The sequence below is a fragment of the Silene latifolia genome, chromosome 9, assembly GCF_048544455.1.
Source record: "Silene latifolia isolate original U9 population chromosome 9, ASM4854445v1, whole genome shotgun sequence".
In the NCBI taxonomy this organism is placed as follows: Eukaryota; Viridiplantae; Streptophyta; class Magnoliopsida; order Caryophyllales; family Caryophyllaceae; genus Silene; species Silene latifolia.
Window position 1 is genome coordinate 87,457,674 of NC_133534.1, and position 20,473 is coordinate 87,478,146.

A 20,473-nucleotide genomic window follows, 5' to 3' on the forward strand; every position below is an offset into this window, starting at 1 on the left:
ATCTATATCTCATTACTCAACATATTCTTATATTGTTTCAAATATAATTAGTCACAAAATAAATTCTAGATCTTATGCATGCAAATTAAAAAGGTAAGAGAAGAAATCATGTTCCTTACTATGATAATTTCGGTTATCATATGGGCACCAACAAGATCTCCTTCTTGTTAGTTATTGAGCTTTCCATTAATGGATGAACATTCATGACTTCAAATTAGAAGTCCTCCAATTAGTAGAACCCAAAACTATCCCTCAATCCCACAAACTAATATGTACTAGATATTTGTAATGTGGTTTACCTTAAAATTGATTACTAATGCTCATATACTACTACTAGTATTATTAGTATTTGATTTGTACAAATTAGATTCATCAAACTTGAATTTTTGATGAACAAGAGAGAGAAAGTAGTTTTTAAAGAAAAACATAAGAGAATGATCAAAATTGAGGAAAAATCCTCAATACATGCCCACCAAAACCGGTTGGCCTTAATCCCATCAAGACCATTTTTTTTTTCTTTTTGTCTTTACAAGACAAATTGGTGTAAGGCTTTGTCATTGTCAAGTCACTATCAAGTGTCAAAGACAAATGAATAAGACAAAAGAATAAGACAAAATTTCTCACAAGCCCACCAATATTTCGGTTTGGATGTAGTAATATGGAGTCCATTTTATTTTTGTCAATTGTACAATTGTATGTCATGTGACATGTGACATGTCTTATGTCATGTTTTAATTTAAAATGCATATTTAACAAATTAAATATCATTTACAAATTAAATAAATCATATTTAACAAATTGACTAGTAATTTAAAATTACTTTCTCATAAAATGGTCATTTTATTACTAGTTAGTTTAATTTACAACATCTTGTAATTATAATTGACTTATCATTATCATCTCGCGTGTTTCGCAAACACCGATTAATTTTAGTAATATAACTTCTTAAATTACTAAATAAAATCTCATTTAATCACATTATAATAAGATGTCATTTTCTCTCTTATGATAATAATTTGTTTAATTGTAAGGAATTAATTAATCTGTATCGGTATACAATTAATTAACCTTTTCAATTACGGGAATCGTCCTTTAGGTGTGACCTCAAGGGATCAACTGATCACCACCGTCGCACGACAGTAATGTCAAATTCTAGCCAGCCAATCATTACCGATATGTGTGGACCAGTTGACTATATATGTAATGTATCATCCCTTTCGTATTCTTGTAATGAGATTTAAATATGTGATCAATATGATCGACAATTGTGACCGCATTATTGTCGGAGGACACTTACTCCAACAATCTCCCACTTGTCCTCGACAAGTGTGCGTCACCAATTCTCTTCTCCTATTACTATCTCCCACTCAATGCAAGGTGTCTTTCGGGTCGTACTTGCAAGTGATCATATCGAGAGTGGTTTCTTCGATCTGGAGAATAACTGATTGACCGGAATTATCCACCATGGATACCTTCCGAGCGTGGCCACGTATTTCCAGTTCATTACTCCTCGAGTGGCCCTGAGATATTGTTTTAACCCTGACAAAGGGGTGGACAATTCCTATCGCACTTATTCCCTTCGACTAGCCACAGCCATCATAACCCAAAATATGCCCATTTGACCCCATTTACGAAGGTCGTAGTAACACAAATCAAAGTTAATCTTAAACTGTGCCATCTTAGGCGAACAGTTTTTAGTCAAAATAATCGACTCATTAGAATACTATAGTAGCTCTCGCCACGACCACGCTATATAAATTTGCCAGAACTCTATAAGCGGTCACTGCCCAACAAAGTGTTCCTAACAGTCTGCCTATGTGATAGACTAGTCATCTCACATGACTCTATGGCACTTGAACTTGCCATCAATCGCATCACACTCTAGTCACTTCGAGACGTCACCTCATACAAGTGACTATGGGCTAATACAATGCTAATCCGTGTTCACTTTAACGGGGTTCAATGTTGTCTCTACAACCCGTTTGGATGTAACAAAGTATAAGAAAAGAGTTTTTCAAGTAAAAAACTCGAACGACAAATGCGATTATCACATATGAATAGTCAATGCCTGATTACTACTTCATATTCTATAATCCAGTTTGATCTTGAATGTAGTTGTTCATCTCAATTTAATTGAAATGACATGACTCATCATGTTAAGCGTATGAGAAGGCTTTGGTTAGTAGGTTTTATCAACTTCTTGTACCTTACTCAACCTTACTACATACTCGGTTTCCTTTGTAATGTATATATTTGCATTACAAAACTTTCTGAGTACGTGTCGAAATCCAATCAAGACATATGCCCTCTAGCCTTAGAATAGCTCCCACTGTTTTCACAGTGTGCGGGACCCATCCCTCTTGCACATCTCATGATTGCAAGTGTACTCAATTTTCGTTATAAATATCTCTCATTGTTCTTTATTGCCTAGAACAATTCTAGAAAATCTACTTCTTAATTAACATAGCCACAATGGTATCTTAACCATCCTAATGTGTTTTGATTATGGTTTTGTCGGAAGCCATGCGCAATCTCAATTGTCAATTGTCACTTGTGTAATACCCTTACACAAAATTGCATCAAAAACACTTTGCTTTACTTCCTTAATGCTTCTGCAAGCACTTAAGGGTAATCTTTATGGCTTACTTGTTAAAGATTACATAAATTCGATTTTGAAAACAATTCATCATACTCAAAGTATATGAAGTGTTATACATCATTACTCATTTAATTGATCCAGCAATGAAGCAAATGGAATCAATCAAATATGTTCAATTTAATTGAACTAGTCATGAATCTTATCAACATAAGACTTCTTATTGACGCTAATATCATGTGGATTTATCTACATAAATCTAGATATTAAAGATGTATTATAATACTCCAAAACTCTTAAATCATTCGCAATGATCAATATGTCATCCACATATAAGACTAATTAAAATTACCGTAACTTCCACTAAACTTCATGTATAAAAATAACTTCTCGACTTATCGAGAAAAGTTTTATAACATGATCAAATCATTGATTCCAACTCATTGATGTCCTACTTAAGATCCTCTCTTAAGTTTCACATTATCTTAGGATTGTAAGAATCTATAAAACTCAAAACATGTATTGAATACATTCCTTCTAATTGAAGAAGTGGGTTTTAGATTCACTCGCTATGTATTTCATAATAATGAAACATAAACCCTAAGAAGATCCAAATAGACTTAAGCATTTCAACTGGTGCAAAACCCTTTGCAACCAATCAAACCTTGAAATCTGTCTATATTAGTGCAAAACCCTTTGTCACTTAATCAAGCCTTTTATTTCGGATTTTCATGGCTCTAAACCTTGTATTGAGTTGTGATTAAACACTCTTATGTAAGTCATATGTTCATTACTTTCTAGAAGCAATCAACTTGAATCAAACGATTTCTTTTGTAAGTTATATGCTCTTTACTTTCTTAAAAGTAGCATGAATTCATCATCTTTAACAAGTGACGAATTTAACCTCCTAAGTTTTGAAGAAACAACGTCTTACACAAAACGTCTCATGTAGCCAAGAAATACCAGTTTCTTGGGACATAACATTCTTTGTGGCATTCTTTGTGGCTCTTGAATAATTTCTCCCACTCTGTCTTCTAAAAATAAACTTGTAATTTAGAAAGACAGCTTCACGAGCCGCAAAACCCGTTGTACTCGTGATAATTGAAAAGGAAAAATGGAGCATTTGTTTCTTGTGAAAACTTACAAGCATGGTACTCTACCATTTCATATCTCATATGATTCATTTAGGTTTAATGGAAAAACAACTTAGACAAAATGATAAAATCCCCAAAAGGATCAATTAACTCAAAGTAACTTGATTGAAGTCCAAACCATATCGAATAGCGTTTGATTTCTTTATCCAATCACACATTATTCCATAATGCGTGCTTAGAGAGATTAACTTGTGATACTATATCACATTTCCTTTGGCTTATATCAATGTCTTCACTTTGATAATCCAATCACGACTAAATCGTGATTCTTTGAACTTCTTCAAAGATTTCTCTATTTACCTTATTAAGTGAACACATTAGTGTCAACCTAAATCGTTGGTAAAAGAAAATGATCAACCTCTTTTGAATCAATGATTTACAACCTCGATTTCCTTTTCAACCAAAAGGCACGAGATATCTTGCTTTGAATACAAGATACGCATAAACTATTAACAATCTAATGGTTTCAAGAATACTCGATAACTCTTTGCGTTCATCATTCTAGAATCTAAGGATTAATATTGGGTTACCAATTTGAGTTTTGCATCATCTTCATGATATATCTTTCTAGTTTGATTTAGAATATAATCACCTTGATAATGGGCTAGCCATACATCAAATCGTGGTGTATAGGGTCACAAAAGTGAAACCTCTTTTGTATCTTAACAAGTTTGTTTTCTTATTTAGAGTTTATGTACTTACTCGTCACAATTAAGTACAACTCCAAACCCAAAAACTAGATTTAGTACACAATGACTCTATCTCTCGACTTCATTCTTGCTAGTCGTCATATTCTAATCATCCTATGTATCAAACATAATGATGAAAACCACCACCGGTTTCTAATATTGACGAAGTAGTACTAGCAAAATATATGTTAATCAAATAAACATTTAAAGAAGAAGATCCCATTAGATGTCCCACAACTAACTTGTTGATGCTTCAAATATTTGGGGTAGTTTCCTTTTTTGTGTCCAACATTTAAGACAATGGAAACTTTATAGGTTGGGATTGATAGGTTCAGTATCGTCATTCTCAACAACTTTACCTTTAACATTACCTTGTATCAATTCCATTATAATCCTTAATTCTTGAACCTCGTCCTTTTCTTAATGGTTTAAGAGAATGCTCCCACTCATTTCAATGAGTCTTTGCTTTGAGAAGCAAAATTGAATTCATGAAGATTACTCTTCATTTGTTCGTTTTAGTCTTAAAACTTTCATTGAAGTGGTTGCGTTATTTTTGTCAATTACGAATTCTGACAAATCTAATTACCAAAACAATTTATCGCTTCAAGGTACTTAATTCAATTAAGTATATGAAAAACAATCCATTGTAAGTAGATGTGTTAGTCAAGAATCAAAAACCTGTTTGATAATGAATAACTTTTATCTATACTCTTTACAAGAGATCCTTCCAATGGATAATACGAGGTTTTAGATGAAATATCATATTTGTCTTTAGTTACGATGTTTTAATGGAGATTTGAATCAAAAATCAAAATGATATCGTATATGAATTGTGGTAAAGAAATAGAACAATATGATAACGGAATAATGAAAACAAAAACATTTGTCGTTATAATAATACTTTTAAATAACAAGTAAAGCATTTACATAGTGACCTCTACCCAACTATGATAAATAATTCCGAGATCCAAATTCATATTAACTTGGGCACGGGTTAGCCGATGAAACCCTTATCAATATAACTCGGTGGATTAACTCTTTAATCGATTCTACTTTTAGAACTCTCGATCGATAAAATTACATTAACATTTATCTTTAGCCCAAAACACATCAGACAAGGGCACGGGGTAGCCGATGAAACCCTTATCAATTACTTTGTTGAGTTCAACCCAAATTTCGAATAAATGTGTCCATGATCCAAATTCACATTAACTTGGGCCCGGGGTAGCCGATGAAACCCTCATCAACATGAATTTGATGGATTAGACATTTATCACCCACTTCCCCTACGTAACAAGGTTTGTACCCCGGGGTGGCCGAGTGCACTCCCTCACGAAATAGGTTTTCATGGTTTCTACTATTTGGTAAGGCTAAGTCTCAATTGTTTATTTTAGCTAGAAATCATGTCAATTTATTATCTATCACGTTTTAAGTGAAATAAAGCGGTGAACTACGATAATTATAATTGACACGGTCGATATACTCGATTAAAAGATGATGCATGTTTTAGTTATGGCGATTTAGCGATGCATGCGACATATAAATAAAATGCAAAGCATAAATTAAATCCTAATATGGCCTTCCTAAAATAGAAAATTCAATTAACTATTACATATTCGGAAACCAACTCCATTGGTCCCTTGAACTTCGGTTGAGGCACGCATCTCGAGGTAACACCGTCTTTATGTATCGCCGTCTTGAATGAATCCGTCTTTATGGAACTCCGGAATAAATAAATTACATAACAAAGTACATAATTTCCTATTATACATTTGTAATTAAAATAAAATAAATCTATTAAATTACAAAACGGTGATACGAGATCACAATAAATTACAACCGAATCGATATTCCCATACATTTTGGGTAATACCAATTAAAACTAAGGCCATACTAAGTAAAAATTACATAAAATAAAATTACATAAAATAAAATTATGACAATCATAAATAAAATGCAGCATTATAATATGTATGAACATGCCCAATTTTATGCTAAATCGCCTTTAAGGAGCCAATACGTATATTACACGGTTTTTACGGATTTGCATGATTCAACGTTTTATAATCACAATAAATTACATAAATTCATATTTATGCACAAGTTAATTACCCTAACCTCTTAGGACTCAAAATTAGTCTCTACTAACTATTTGACTATAATTAACTCATATTTCTTAAAATTGTTCATTAGAGGACTCAAAATTACAATAAAAATGCTATAAACTTCAAATAAATCACAAAAATTTCAAATAATTTCAAAATTTGAAATTTAAACTTATGAACATTCTGGAAAAATACCATGACACACTTACAATGTTCAAAAACTTAGGTTAAAAATTTCGAAAGTTATCGGGAAAAACAATGTTGCGGTTTATCGGATTTATCAATTATAATCATAAAAACATGCGAAAAATTATATTCATCAACTTTTCAATTTTAGATCTGAAAAAGATAATAAAATGCAACATGTGACGTTTTTCCTTAGTCATGAAGTATGTTTTAGCAATTATTCACTAATTAAGTCACTATTTATGCTATTTTTCATCAAAAATCCATAAATCATGCATGAAGACTTCATTAAAGCCTATTATTTTACACACATCTTGTAAAATTGCATGTGACAACATACTAAATTTCTATGACGAGATTCGAAATATTTCTTATATTAACCTATTTTTCATTTAAATTCGATTTTTATCATGAAAAATCCATATTGCGAGCATAATAACTCCAAAAAATTTGAAAATTTCCAGATCATCTAAAAATAATATAAATGAAAACATATACAAAAACCACTGGTAAATTCGAAGATTAGCTAATTTTCGTCCAAAAATGACATTTTTATCATAAAAATCACATTTTAATGCCAATATAATATAAAATGAACAATAAAAATCCATAAATTAACAAAAATATCCTAATTACATTTTAGGATCAGAAACTTTAACATGCATAATTTATTTCGTGATATATCATAATAACACAAATTTATGAGTTTTATATGTTAATCGTATAACACGGAAAAACTATAACCGATTTGCATGCAAACAACCTTGTGCTCTTGATACCGCTTGTTAGAAATCTATAGCTCATTACTCAACATATTCTTATATTTTTTCAAATTTATTTAGTCATAAAATAAATTCTAGATCTTATGCATGCAAACTAAAAACGTAAGAGAAGAAATCATGTTCCTTACTATGATAATTTCGGTCATCATATGGGCACCAACAAGATCTCCTTCTTGTTAGTTCTTGAGCTTTCCATTAATGGATGAACATTCATGACTTCAAATTAGAAGTCCTCCAATTAGTAGCACCCAAAACTATCCCTCAATCCCACAAACTAATATGTACTGGATATTTGTAATGTGGTTTACCTAAAAATTGATTACTAATGCTCATATACTACTACTAGTATTATTAGTATTTGATTTGTACAAATTAGATTCATCAAACTTGAATTTTTGATGAACAAGAGAGAGAATGTAGTTTTTAAAAAAAACATAAGAGAATGATCAAAATTGATTTTATTTCATTTATTGTGATTTTAAAAGGTTGAATCACGCAAATCTGTAAAAACCGTTTAATATACGATATTGGCTCCTTAAAGGCGATTTAGCATAAAATTGGGCATGTTCATACATATTATAATGCTGCATTTTATTTATGATTGTCATAATTTTATTTTATGTAATTTTTGAATTATGTAATTTTACTTAGTATGGCCTTAGTTTTTAATTGGTATTACCCGAAATGTATGGGAATATCGATTCGGTTGTATTTTATTGTGATCTCGTATCACCGTTTTGTAATTTAATAGATTTATTTTATTTTAATTACAAATTTATAATAGGAAATTATGTAATTTGTTATGTAATTTATTTATTTCGGAGTTCCTTGAAGACGGTGTCACTCAAGGAAGACGATACATAAAGACGGTGTTACCTCGAGATGCGTGCCAAAACCGAAGTTCAAGGGACCAATGGAGTTGGTTTCCGAATATGCAATAATTAATTAGATTTTCTATTTTAGGAAGGCCATACTAGGATTTATATTTTATGCTTTGCATTTTTTTTATATGTTGCATGCATCGCTAAATCGCCATAACTAAAACATGCATTATCATTTTAATCGAGTATATCGACCGTGTCAATTACAATTATCGTAGTTCACCGCATTATTTCACTTAAAACGTGATAGATAATAAACTGACATGACCTCTCGCTAAAATAAACAATTGAGACTTAGCCTTACCAAAAAGTAGAAACCATGAAAACCTATTTCGTGAGGGAGTGCACTCGGCCACACCGGGGTACAAACCTTGTTACGTAGGGGAAGTGGGTGATAAATGTCTATCCACCGAATTCATGTTGATAAGGGATGAATCGGCTACACCGTGCCCAAGTTAATGTGGATTTGGATCATGGACACATTTATTCGAAATTTGGGTTGAACTCAACAAAAGTATTGATAAGGGATGAATCGGCTACACCGTGCCCTTGTCGGATGTGTTTTGGGCTAAAGATAAATGTTAATGTAATTTTATCGACCAAGAGTTCTAAAAGTAGAATCGATTAAAGAGTTAATCCACCGAGTTATATTGATAAGGGATGTATCGGCCACACCGTGCCCAAGTTAATATTATCATTTATAATAGTTGGGTAGAGGTCACTATGTAAATGCTTTACTTGTTATTTACAAGTATTAATAAAACGATAGATGTTGAGTTTTCCACTATTCCGTTATCATATTGTTCTATTTCTTTACCGCAATTCATATACGATATCATTTCGATTTGTGTTTCAAATCTCCATTAAAACATCGTAACTAACGACAAATATGAATTTTCTTCTAAAACCTCGAATTATCCATTGTAAGGATCTCTTGTGAAGAGTTTAGATGGAAGTTATTTGTGATGAAAACGGTTTTTGATTCTTGACTAACATATCTACTTACATATGTTTCTCATATGCTTAATTGAGTTAAGTACTTTGAAACGTTACATCATTTTGGTAACTAGATTTGTTTGAAATCAAAATTGACCAAAATAACGCAACCACTTCAATGAAAGTTTTAAGACTAAACAATTGAATTGAAGAGTAGTCTTCATGAAATTCAATTTTGCTTTTCTAAGCAAAGACTCATTGAATTGAGTGGGAGCATTCTCTTAAACTGTTAAGAAAAGGATGAGGTTCAAAGAAGTAAAATTAGAATGGAATTGATACAAGGTAATGTTAAAAGTAAAGTTATTGAGAATAACGATACTAAACCTATCAATCCCGACCGATAAAGTTTCCATTGTCTTAAGTGTTGGACGCTAGAAAGAAAACTACCCCAAATTATTGAAGAATCAGCAATTTAGTTGTGGGACATCTAATGAGACCTTCTTCTTTAAATGTTTATTTAATTAACATAAATCTTCCTAGTACTACTTCGTCAGTATTAGAAACCAGTGGAGGTTTTCATCATTGTATTTGATACATAAAATGATTAAAATATGACGACTAGCAACAATGATGTTGAGAGATAAAGTAATTGTGTACTCAATCTAGTTTTTGGATTTAAAGTTGTACTTAATTGTGACTATTAAGTGCATAAACTCTAATTAAGAATATAAACTTGTTAAGATACAAAAGAAGTTTTACCTTTGTGACCCTATCCCCCACGATTTGATGTATGGCTAGCCCATTATCAAAGTGATTATATTCTAAACCAAACTAGAATGACACATCATATAGATAATGTAAGAACTCAAATTGGTAACCCAGGATTAAACCTTAAATTTTGGAATGATGAACGCAAAGAGTTATCGAGTACTCTTGAAACCATTAGATTGTTAATCTTATGGTATATGCGTATCTTGTATTCAAAACAAGATGTCTCGTGCCTTTTGGTTGAAAAGGAGACCGAGGTTGTAAATCATTGATCCATAATAGGTTGATCATTTTCTTTTACCAACAATTTAAGTTGACGCTAATATGTTCACTTAATAAGGTAAATAGAGAAATCTTTGAAGAAGTTCAAAGAGTTCAAAGAATCACGATTTAGTCGTGATGGGATTATCAAAGTGAAGACTTTGATATAAGTCAAAGGAAATGTGATATGGTATCACAAATTAATCTCTCTTAGCACGCATTATGGGATAATGTGTGGTTGGATAAAGAATTCAAACGCTGTTCGATATGGTTTGGACTTCAATCAAGTTACTTTGAGTTACTTGATCCTTTTGGGGATTTTATCATTTTGTCTAAATTATTTTTCCACTAAATCTAAAACGAATCATATGAGATATGAAATAGTAGGGTACCATGTTTGTAAGTTTACAAAAGAAACAAATTCTCATTTTTCTTTACTATAATCACGAGTACAACGGGTTTGTGGCTCGTGAAGCTGTCTTTCAAAAATACAAGTTTATTTCTAGAAGACAGAGTGGGAGAAATTATTCAAGAGCCACAAAGGATGTTATGTCGCGAGAAACTGGTCTTTCTTTCCTACATGAGACGTTTTGTGTGAAACGTTGTTTCTTCAAAACCTAGTAGGTTAAAGTCGTCACTTGTTGAAGATGATGAATTCGTGTTACTTTTAAGAAAGTACAGAGCTTACAACTTACAATGAAATTGTTTGATTCAAGTTGATTACTTCTGGAAAGTAATGAACATATGACTTACATGAGAGTGTTTAAGTCACAACTCAATACAAGGCTTAGAGCCATGAAAATCCGAAATAAAAGGCTTGATTAGTGACAAAGGTTTTTGCACTAATAAAGAGAGATTTCAAAGCTTGATTGGTTGCAAAGGGTTTTGCACTAGTTGAAATGCTTAAGTCTATTTGGATTTTCATAGGAACTATGTTTCATTATGATATATATAGCGAGTGAATCTAAAACTCACTTCTTCATAGAATGAATGTATTCGATACATGTTATGAGTTTTGTAGATTCTTGTAATCCTACGATAATGTGAAACTTAAGAGGGGGTCTTATGTAGGACATCAGTGAGTTAGAATCAATGTTTTAATCATGTTATAAAACCTTTCTCGATAAGTCGAGAAGTTGTGTTTATACATGAGGTTTAGTGGGAGTTACGGAAATTTTAATTAGTCTTATATGTCGATGACATATTGATCATTGGGAATGATTTATTACTTTTGGAGTATTATAATACATCTTAATATCCGGATTTATGGAGATAAATCCACATAATATTAGCGTCAAATAAGAAGTCTTATGTTGATAAGATTCATGACTAGTTCAATCAAGTTGAACACATTTGATTGATTCCATTTGCTCCCGCTGCCAAATCAATTAAATAGGAAATGATGTATAACACTTCATATACTTTGAGTATGATGAATTGTTTCAAATCGAATTTAAGTAATAGTTACCAAGTAAGCCATTAAGATTACCCTTAAGTGCTTGCAGAAGCATTAAGGATGTAATGCAAAGTGTTTTTGATGCAATTTAGTGTAAAGGGTGTTACACAAGTGACAATTGACAATTGAGATTGCGCATGGTTTCCGACAAAACCATAATCAAAACACATTAGGATGGTTAAGATACCATTGTGGCTATGTTATTTAAGAAATAGATTTTCTAGAATCGTTCTAGGCAATAAAGAACAATGTGAAATATTTACAACGGAAATTTAGTACACTTGCAATCATGGGATGTGCAAGAAGGATGAGTGCCCCACACTATGAAAACAGTGGGAGCTATTCTAAGGCTAGAGGGCCTATGTCTTGCTTGGATCTCGACACGTACTCAGAAAGTTTTGTAATGCAAATGTATACATTACAAAGGAAAACGAGTATGTAGTAAGGTTGAGTAAGGTACAAGAAGTTGATAAAACCTACTAACCAAAGCCTTCTCATAGGCTTAACATGATGAGTCATGTCATTTCAATTGAATTGAGATGAACAACTACATACAAGACCTAAATTGGATATGAAGTAGTAATCAAGTATTGACTACTCATATGATAATCACATTTGTCGTTCGAGCTTTTAAAAATCTGAAAACTCCTTTTATACTTTGTTACATCCAAACGGGTTTTAGAGACAATTGAACCCCGTTAAAGTGAATATGGATTAACATTGTATTCGCCCATAGTTACTTACATGAGGTGACGTCTCGAAGCGACTAGAATGTGATGCGATTAATGGCAAGTTCAAGTGCCATAAAGTCATGTGTGATGACTAGTCGATCACATAGGCAGACTATTAGGAACACCCTGTCGGGCCTTATGACCGCTTATAGAGTTCTGGCAAATTTATATAGCCTGGTCGTGGCGAGAGCTACTATAGTATTCTAATGAGTCGATTCTTTTGACTAAAGACTGTTCGCCTAAGATGGCACAGTTTCAGATTAGCTTTGATTTGTGTTACTACGACCTTCGTAAATGGGGTCAAATGGGCATATTTTGGGTTATGATGGATGTGGCTAACCGAAGGGAATGAGTGCGATAGGAATATCTCAGGGCCACTCGAGGAGTAATGAACTGGAAATGCGTGGCCACGTTCGGAAGACATCTATGGTAGATAAATCCGGTCAATCAGTTATTCTCCAGATCGAGGAAACCAATCTCGATATGATCACTTGCAAGTACGACCTGAAAGACACCTTGCATTGAGTGGGAGATAGTAATAGGACAAGAGAATTGGTGACGCACACTTGTCGAGGAGAAGTGGGAGATTGTTGGAATATGTGTCCTTCGACAATAATGCGATCACAACTGTCGATCATGATGATCACATGTTTAAGTCTCATTTTAAGAATACAATTGGGAAGTAATATTTTACTGTCAACTGGTCCACACATATCGGTAATGATTGGCTGACTAGAGTTTGACATTACTGTCGTGCGACGGTGGTGATAAGTTGATCCCCTTAGGTCATACCTAAAGGGTAACACTCTTAATTGATTATTTAATTGATCGTATGATGACACGGGTTAATTAAATTACTTGAAATTGACGGACGATTTTGGAAGTAATATTTACGTATCTCATTATAATTTGATTAAATAAGATACGGTCTAAGTGATCGAATTGTTTTATTACTTAGATGAAATTATTGTTTAAGGAAACAATTGCATTTGAATGAATAATTATTATAAATACAAGATGTTGTGATTTATAATTGGTAAATTATTTTGGTACAAGTAATTATGAATTACTATGTCGATTTTGTATATGACGTATTTTTATTAATGCGTTGATTTTTAATATGTTAAAAATGCATAACAATTTTACATGACATGTGACATGTGACAAATTCACAAATTGACAAAGATAAAATGGAATCCATTTTATCTCAAATAGACCGAAATATTGGAGTATTAGGAAAAATATTATGTTCATTAATTAAGTGGAAAACATAATCATTTTTCCTAAACCTAGCCATGCATACCTAGTGCCTCTTGTGAAGAACGCCTTGCTCATACATTGGGCATCAAAACTCCCCCCCCCCCCCTCTACCCGGTTTTGCCTATAGATAAAGGCAATGGGTTTTCTCTATAATTTGCCTAATACACTACTAAAAAGTTGAGTGTATTATTATTCGTTCAATATAAAAAATATAGAGTTTTTAGAGAGATAAAAGTTCTTCTTCCTTCTCCTTCTCTTAACCGAAATTAAGAGACCTAAATAACTAATTTTTGGGTCAATTTTATTCAAATTAATATTGTTCTAGTATCAATAATATTAATTTTATTAAGAGATTACCTTGGGTATTATTCCTTCGGAGGGATTCTATACATGAATCCTTTGTTCTTCCATTTAAGGAGTGCTCAAGAAAAAGTAAGAAGGAGATCTTACTTGTGCCCAATAATCCGAAATATCATTGTAATAATGATGATTTCTGCTTAATATTTACTAATGTTTGCATGCATAAGATCTAATTAATTTTATGACTAAATTAATTTTGAAACATATATGAATATGTTGTAATAATGAGATATAGATTTCTAACAACTTAGACTAGATGAAACATGCAATTTCAAATCAGAACGCGTTGAGGAACTTGACTTGAAAAGGGTTAAGTTGGTCTAGGTTGGTCGGGTTTGTAAAATTCTCCCCATCTAGGTCACTCAGTCTCACTGCGCCCCCCGAAAGTATTTCCTTGACCAGGTATGGCCCGGCCAAGTTGGGTTTGAACTTTCCCCTCGGATCGAAGGGTAACGGTGCTCGGACCGACTTGAGGACCAAGTCGCCTTCCTTGATGTTCCTGGGTCTAACCTTCTTGTTGAATGCCATTGTATACGTCGTTGGTATAGCTGGACGTTGTGCAAGGCGTTGAGTAGCCGTTCGTCTAGAAGAGTGAGTTGCTCGTACCTTCGACGGGTCCATTCCGCCTCAGGGACTTGACTCTCCAGTAGGATGCACAAAGATGGGATCTTTAACTCTACCGGTTGAACTGCCTCCATACCGTATGCTAGGTAGAAGGGTGTGGCACCTATCGGTGTCCGAATGGAGGTTCGGTTTCCCCAGAGTGCGAATGGGAGTTTGCTCGGCCAATCGCGGTAGTTGTCTTGCATTTTCTTGATAATGGTGACGAGAGTTTTGTTAGCTGCCTCCACCGCTCCGCTGGTTTGGGGACGGTGGGGGGATGATCGATGTCGTTAGATTTTGTATTTGTACAGCAAGGCTTGAGTTTCCGCCCGGAAGTGAGAGCCTTGATCGCTGATGATTTCATGGGATACCCCATATCGGTAGATGATGTTGTTCTGGACGAACTTGGCCACTTGTTTGTTGGTCAATACTGCATATGAATGAACTTCCACCCATTTGGTGAAGTAGTCGATGGCGACGAGGACGAAACAATGCCCCTTGGTGCCTACCGGGTTCTTTCCCGATGATGTCAATGCCCCAGGTTGAGAAAGGCTAGAGTGACGTCATGGTGTATAAAAGGGATGATGGTATGTGTTATATGTTGGCGAAGATTTGGCAATTGTGGCAATGTTTGACGTAGTTACGGCATTCAGCTTCCATGGTGGTCCAGTAGTAAGCTAGGCGCATGATTTTTCAGGTAAGCATCATTGCGCTCATGTGAGGGCCACATTCTCCGTCGTGGACCTCTCCCATGACTTTTTTGGCTTTGTGATGGTCAATGCAAAGGAGGAGAATCCCTTGGGGTGTTCTTTTATATAGTTGATTTTCGTTTATCATGAATTTCGATTCAAGTAAACGGATGGCTCTTTGTCCTCTTGGGTCAGAGTTGGGAGGGAATTCGTTTTTGGTTTTGTAGTTGAGGATGGCTTGGTACCAGGGTTCATCATGGCTTTCCTCGTCGTTGTTGATGGCACAAATGTGAGCTGGCTCGCTCCTTCTCTCGACACATAGGGGCATCGATGTCATGTCGTCAGGTATGTTGACGAGCGCGGCAGGTTTGCTAGGGCATCGGCAAATTGATTTTCCTCTCGTGGCAAGTGGAAGTAGTCGACTTGGTCGAACAACTCGGCCTCTTGATTGATTTATGCTCGGTAGGGAGCTAAGCTGTCACTTCAGATTTTCCATGATCCGGACACCTGATTGATGATGAGTGAGGAATCGACGTGGACCCTCAGTCTTTTGATGCCAAGTGTGATGGCTGCTTGTAGGCCGATGAGGCATGCTTCATATTCAACGTCATTGTTGGTGACGGCAAAGTCTATCTTGACCGAGATCGAAACGTGTTCTCCCTCCGGTGATATTAGAAGGATTCCTACCCCGAAGCCTCTCAGATTGGATGCACCGTCAAAGTATAGGTCCCATACATCGGAATCGGCATAAAGGATGTCTTCGTTAGGAAGTGACCATGTGTCGGTCGTTAGATCCTCGTCGACGGGATTTTCTGCTAGGAATTCGGCAACTGCTCTTCCCTTGATAACCTTGAGGGTACAAATTTGAGATCGAACTCAGACAGCATGAGTGTCTACCTAGACAGCCTTCCGTTTAGTACGGGTTTTTCGAAGATGTATTTGACCGGGTCCATCTTGGAGTAGATGTGGACCGTCTAGCTGAGCATGTAATGCCGCAGCTTCTTTGTTGACCATACTATGGCAAGGCATGTCTTTTCCAACTGGGTGTACCTTGTCTCGTACTCAATGAACTTTTTGCTGATGTAGTTGATGGCTCGTTCTTCGCCGTCGACTGTTTGTGCTAGCATTACTCCCATGGCTGCGTCTGTAACAGTCAGGTATAAGGATAAAGGAATCCCCGGTTGAGGTGACATGAGGACAGGAGGTTTGGGTAAGATTTTCTTTATCTTGTCGAAGGCCTTTTGGCAGTCGTCGTCCCAATTGGTGTGATCGGTGGCGCGGAGTTTCTTGAAGATTGGTTCACAAATCATGGTGAGATTCGTAATGAAGCGGCTGATGTATTGGACCTGACCGAGGAATCCCCGAATCTCCTTTTCGTTCTTAGGCCGAGGCATTTGCTAAAGGGCTTTGATTTTGGTTTGATTAATCTCAATGCCTCTTTTGCGGACGACATGTCCCAAGAGTTTTCCGGAGGTGATCCCGAATGCACACTTTTGAGGATTTAGTGTCATGTTATATTTCCGCAGACGTGCGAAGAATATTCGAAGGGCGTTGATGTGGCCGTCCCGTTCTCTCGATTTGACGATCATGTCATCGACATACACCTCTACCTCCTTGTGCATCATATCATGTAGGAGAGTGGTAGAGGTTCTTTGATAGGTAACCCCGACGTTGATGAGGGTGAAGGGCATGACCGTGTAGCAATATGTACCCCACTGTGTAGTGAATGCATTCTTGTGCATGTCTTCCTCAGCCATTTTAATCTGGTTGTACCCAGCATACCCGTCCATGAATGATAGGAGAGCATGTTCGGCAGTATTGTCTACCAGAATGTCAACATGTGGCAAAGGGAAGTCTTCCTTTGGACTTGCCTTGTTCAGATCCCTGAAGTCGACGCAAACCCGAATTCTCCCGTCTTTCTTCGGTAGTGGAACGATGTTGGCCACCCAGTCAGAGTACTCAGATACTTTGATGAAGCCGGCCTTAAATTGTTTATCTACTTCTTCCTTAATTTTCAGGGCCCATTCAAGACGCATCCGGCGTAGCTTGTGGTTCACGGGTTTAGCTCCGGGCTTAATGGGTATCCGGTGCTCTGCAATTTCCCTGTCAATCCCAGGCATATCTCTGTAGGACCAGGCGAATACGTCCTTGTATTCGTGGAGGAGGTCAATGAACTGTTGTCTTTCCGAGGGGTCCGGGGTTGTCCCTATCCTAAGTTCTTGAGGTGTGTTGTCGGTTACTACGTTAATAGGTTCCGGTCTCCTCAATGATGGGGGTTCTGGTTTCCCGTTTGTCAAGTTCTTTGGCTAGGTGAGGTCGGTAGTCACTCAAGTCAAATTCCTCATAGTCATTCAGAATTGCGTTGCAGTTAAATTGAGACGAGTCATAAGCAAACTTAGCGTTTATTAAGTTGACACGAGCGAAAAGCTCGGAGAGGACAGACATCTTATGGTAAGTGAGAGGCGACACAGTAGAGGAGGTGGCCCCTCGAACAGGCTCCAGGTTGTCACCTTTCATGGGAGTGGGGGTGACCCTAGTAGACTCAGCCTCTAAATCAGCCACGACATTGTGATAAAACAGTGGGAAGGAGACCTTGACTTGGACATCAGGAGTGTTAGGAGCTATGGCAGACTCTGACTCCGACACAGACTCAGTTTCAGATTCTTCTCCACTTCCGTCTTTGAACATAGGGTCTTCTCCAGTTGTGATCTTGAGAATGCGGCCTTGGCGATCGGTCCACTTGACGGTCTTCCTCCAGCCTTGTGTAGCTTTCCCCGGGTCAGTGTCGGAGATCAAGGAGGTTGGGTCAAATTGGTTGTCCTTCAGGGCGATGTTAATAATGTCCTCATATTCGAGGTGCTTGATGTTATCTTCTACTAAGAGGAGAGTGACAGCTTGTCCGTCGAGGCATGACGACGGCTTAGACTCGGTTGATGCAGCTTCGGTGTTGTCGGGGATGAAGTAGCAGTCCTGGAAGACTTCCACACCCTGGTATCTGGCCTTGGCCACAGAGTCATAGATCGGCTCCAGAAAGCCATGGTAGAGCTCTAATTCTCCCTCGGGGATAAAGTATACGTTGAGGGTCAGATGATAGGGACGGAGGATAACTCCGTGCTTCTTGCGTTTTCGAACTAGGAGGTTAATCTCCTGGATATCTTCATCGGTAGGCTTCTATCCCAGAACGAAGGGAATGTTGGGGACCTTAGCCTGTTTCAAGGGAGGTAAGGTGTCCTTTAGTGGATTGAGGGGTAAACCCGGGAAGTAACCCTGGTGCATCATGATGCGGTTGACTGTGAGGTTGGCCAATGGGTCACAATCAAATGGTGTTGATTCATTAGTTATGGCATTCACAACTTGGAATCCCCACATTTCATTATCATCATCCTCAATGGCCTGGGAGGCTATTCCCTTTCTCATGACAGCTTTGATCGGGGAAGCAGGAATTGTGATTTTTTTCCCGTTGAAGGGGACCCTGACCTTCTGGTGGAGAGTTGAGGTAACTGCCTTGATGGCCTGAATCCAGGGACGTCCCAGGAGCATATTGAAGGAGGCGTTGATGTCGACCACCTGAAAACTGGTTTGCCTTTCCAGTGGTCCGGTTGCGATAGTCAGAGTGATGAGCCCCATGACCTTGCGACGAGTGTCGTTGTAGGCGCATACTCCTTGATTTGTTGGGACCAAATCAGCTTCCTTAATACCCAGCTTGTGAGCCGTCTTGAGGGGAATGACATTCACAGCGGATCTGTCATCTACAAGAACCATGGGCATATTTTTCTTCAGACATTGTACGGTAATGTATAGGGCAAGGTTATGATTGGCTCCGAAGGGAGGGATATCTTCGTTAGAGAAGACGACTGGGTTGTTCAAGTCAGGGGCATCCCTCGTCATATGTGCCACTATTTCTTCAGGGGAAGAGGTGGAGGGCACAGTTAATTTTCCCAAGGCCTGTAGCAAAGCCTATCGATGCTCAAAGGATGTCGCGATCAGTTGCGAGATCGAGATCTCGGCTTTTGCCTTCTGAAGCTGCTTGAGGATCGAATTCTCAGGAGCTCTTGGTTGAGTGTCTACTTCCGGGACGACTTGGTCGTTTGTTGTTGGAGCGACCGCTGAATTGTTCGGGTTCTGATAGGGGCGTCCAGACCAGGTAAGGTGACCGATCTATTTCGCCCGTTTTTCTTTCCTTGGGACAATATACCCATCTTCAACATCATCCCTCCAGATGCCATTGATTTCAGGATCTGGAAAGCACCTTGGAGGGGTATTCCTTGGTGGGCAGTTTTTATGAGGGATATTTTTGTGAGGGTACTTTTTGTGAGGGTAGTTTTTGTGAGGTTGACTATTGTGAGGGTGATTATTGTGAGGTGCATGCCAGAATGGTCACTGGAGCAATCCGTCCTTGTGAGGGTAGTTTTGGGCGCTTGGGGGACTCTCCCTCGGGTGTGGTGGAGGAGGATTGAAGATAAGTCGGCGGTAGGCATCGTCAAGTCGGGTGATCCTCTCGGAGAGGCTGGCTATGGATTCCTCAACTTGTTGGAACACGGTGAGCATAGTTGCGGCACTAAGCATAAATACCCCGTCCGAGGGATCTTTCTCCAAGGTGTTTACCTCGTCATCAATTGGTAGGATGAGGTGAGAGCAGTCCAGAGGTTGTTCATCTTTGGAGATAGCGTGGATTACGAGAGGATTTATTTTGTTGCTTGGCTTAGTTGGTGGGGGTAAAGGCAAATACCCTTTCTCAATCATGTTTTGGATGATGGGTTTGAGTTTGAAGCAGGTTTCTGTATCATGCCATTTGCCTTGATGGTACTGACAGTAGGCATTGGGGTTCCAGAAGCGGGATTTCTTAGCATCGGTCGGATCTGGGGTTGGTCCGATTGGTTGTAACTTTCCCTGGTCCATGAGCCTCTTCAGGGCACTTGCATAAGTTGACCCTATATTAGTGAACACTCTCTGGGGGCGCTCAGCTCTCTTAGCAGATGGTTCAATGAGGTTGACCTCATCGATCTTGTTTGTTTG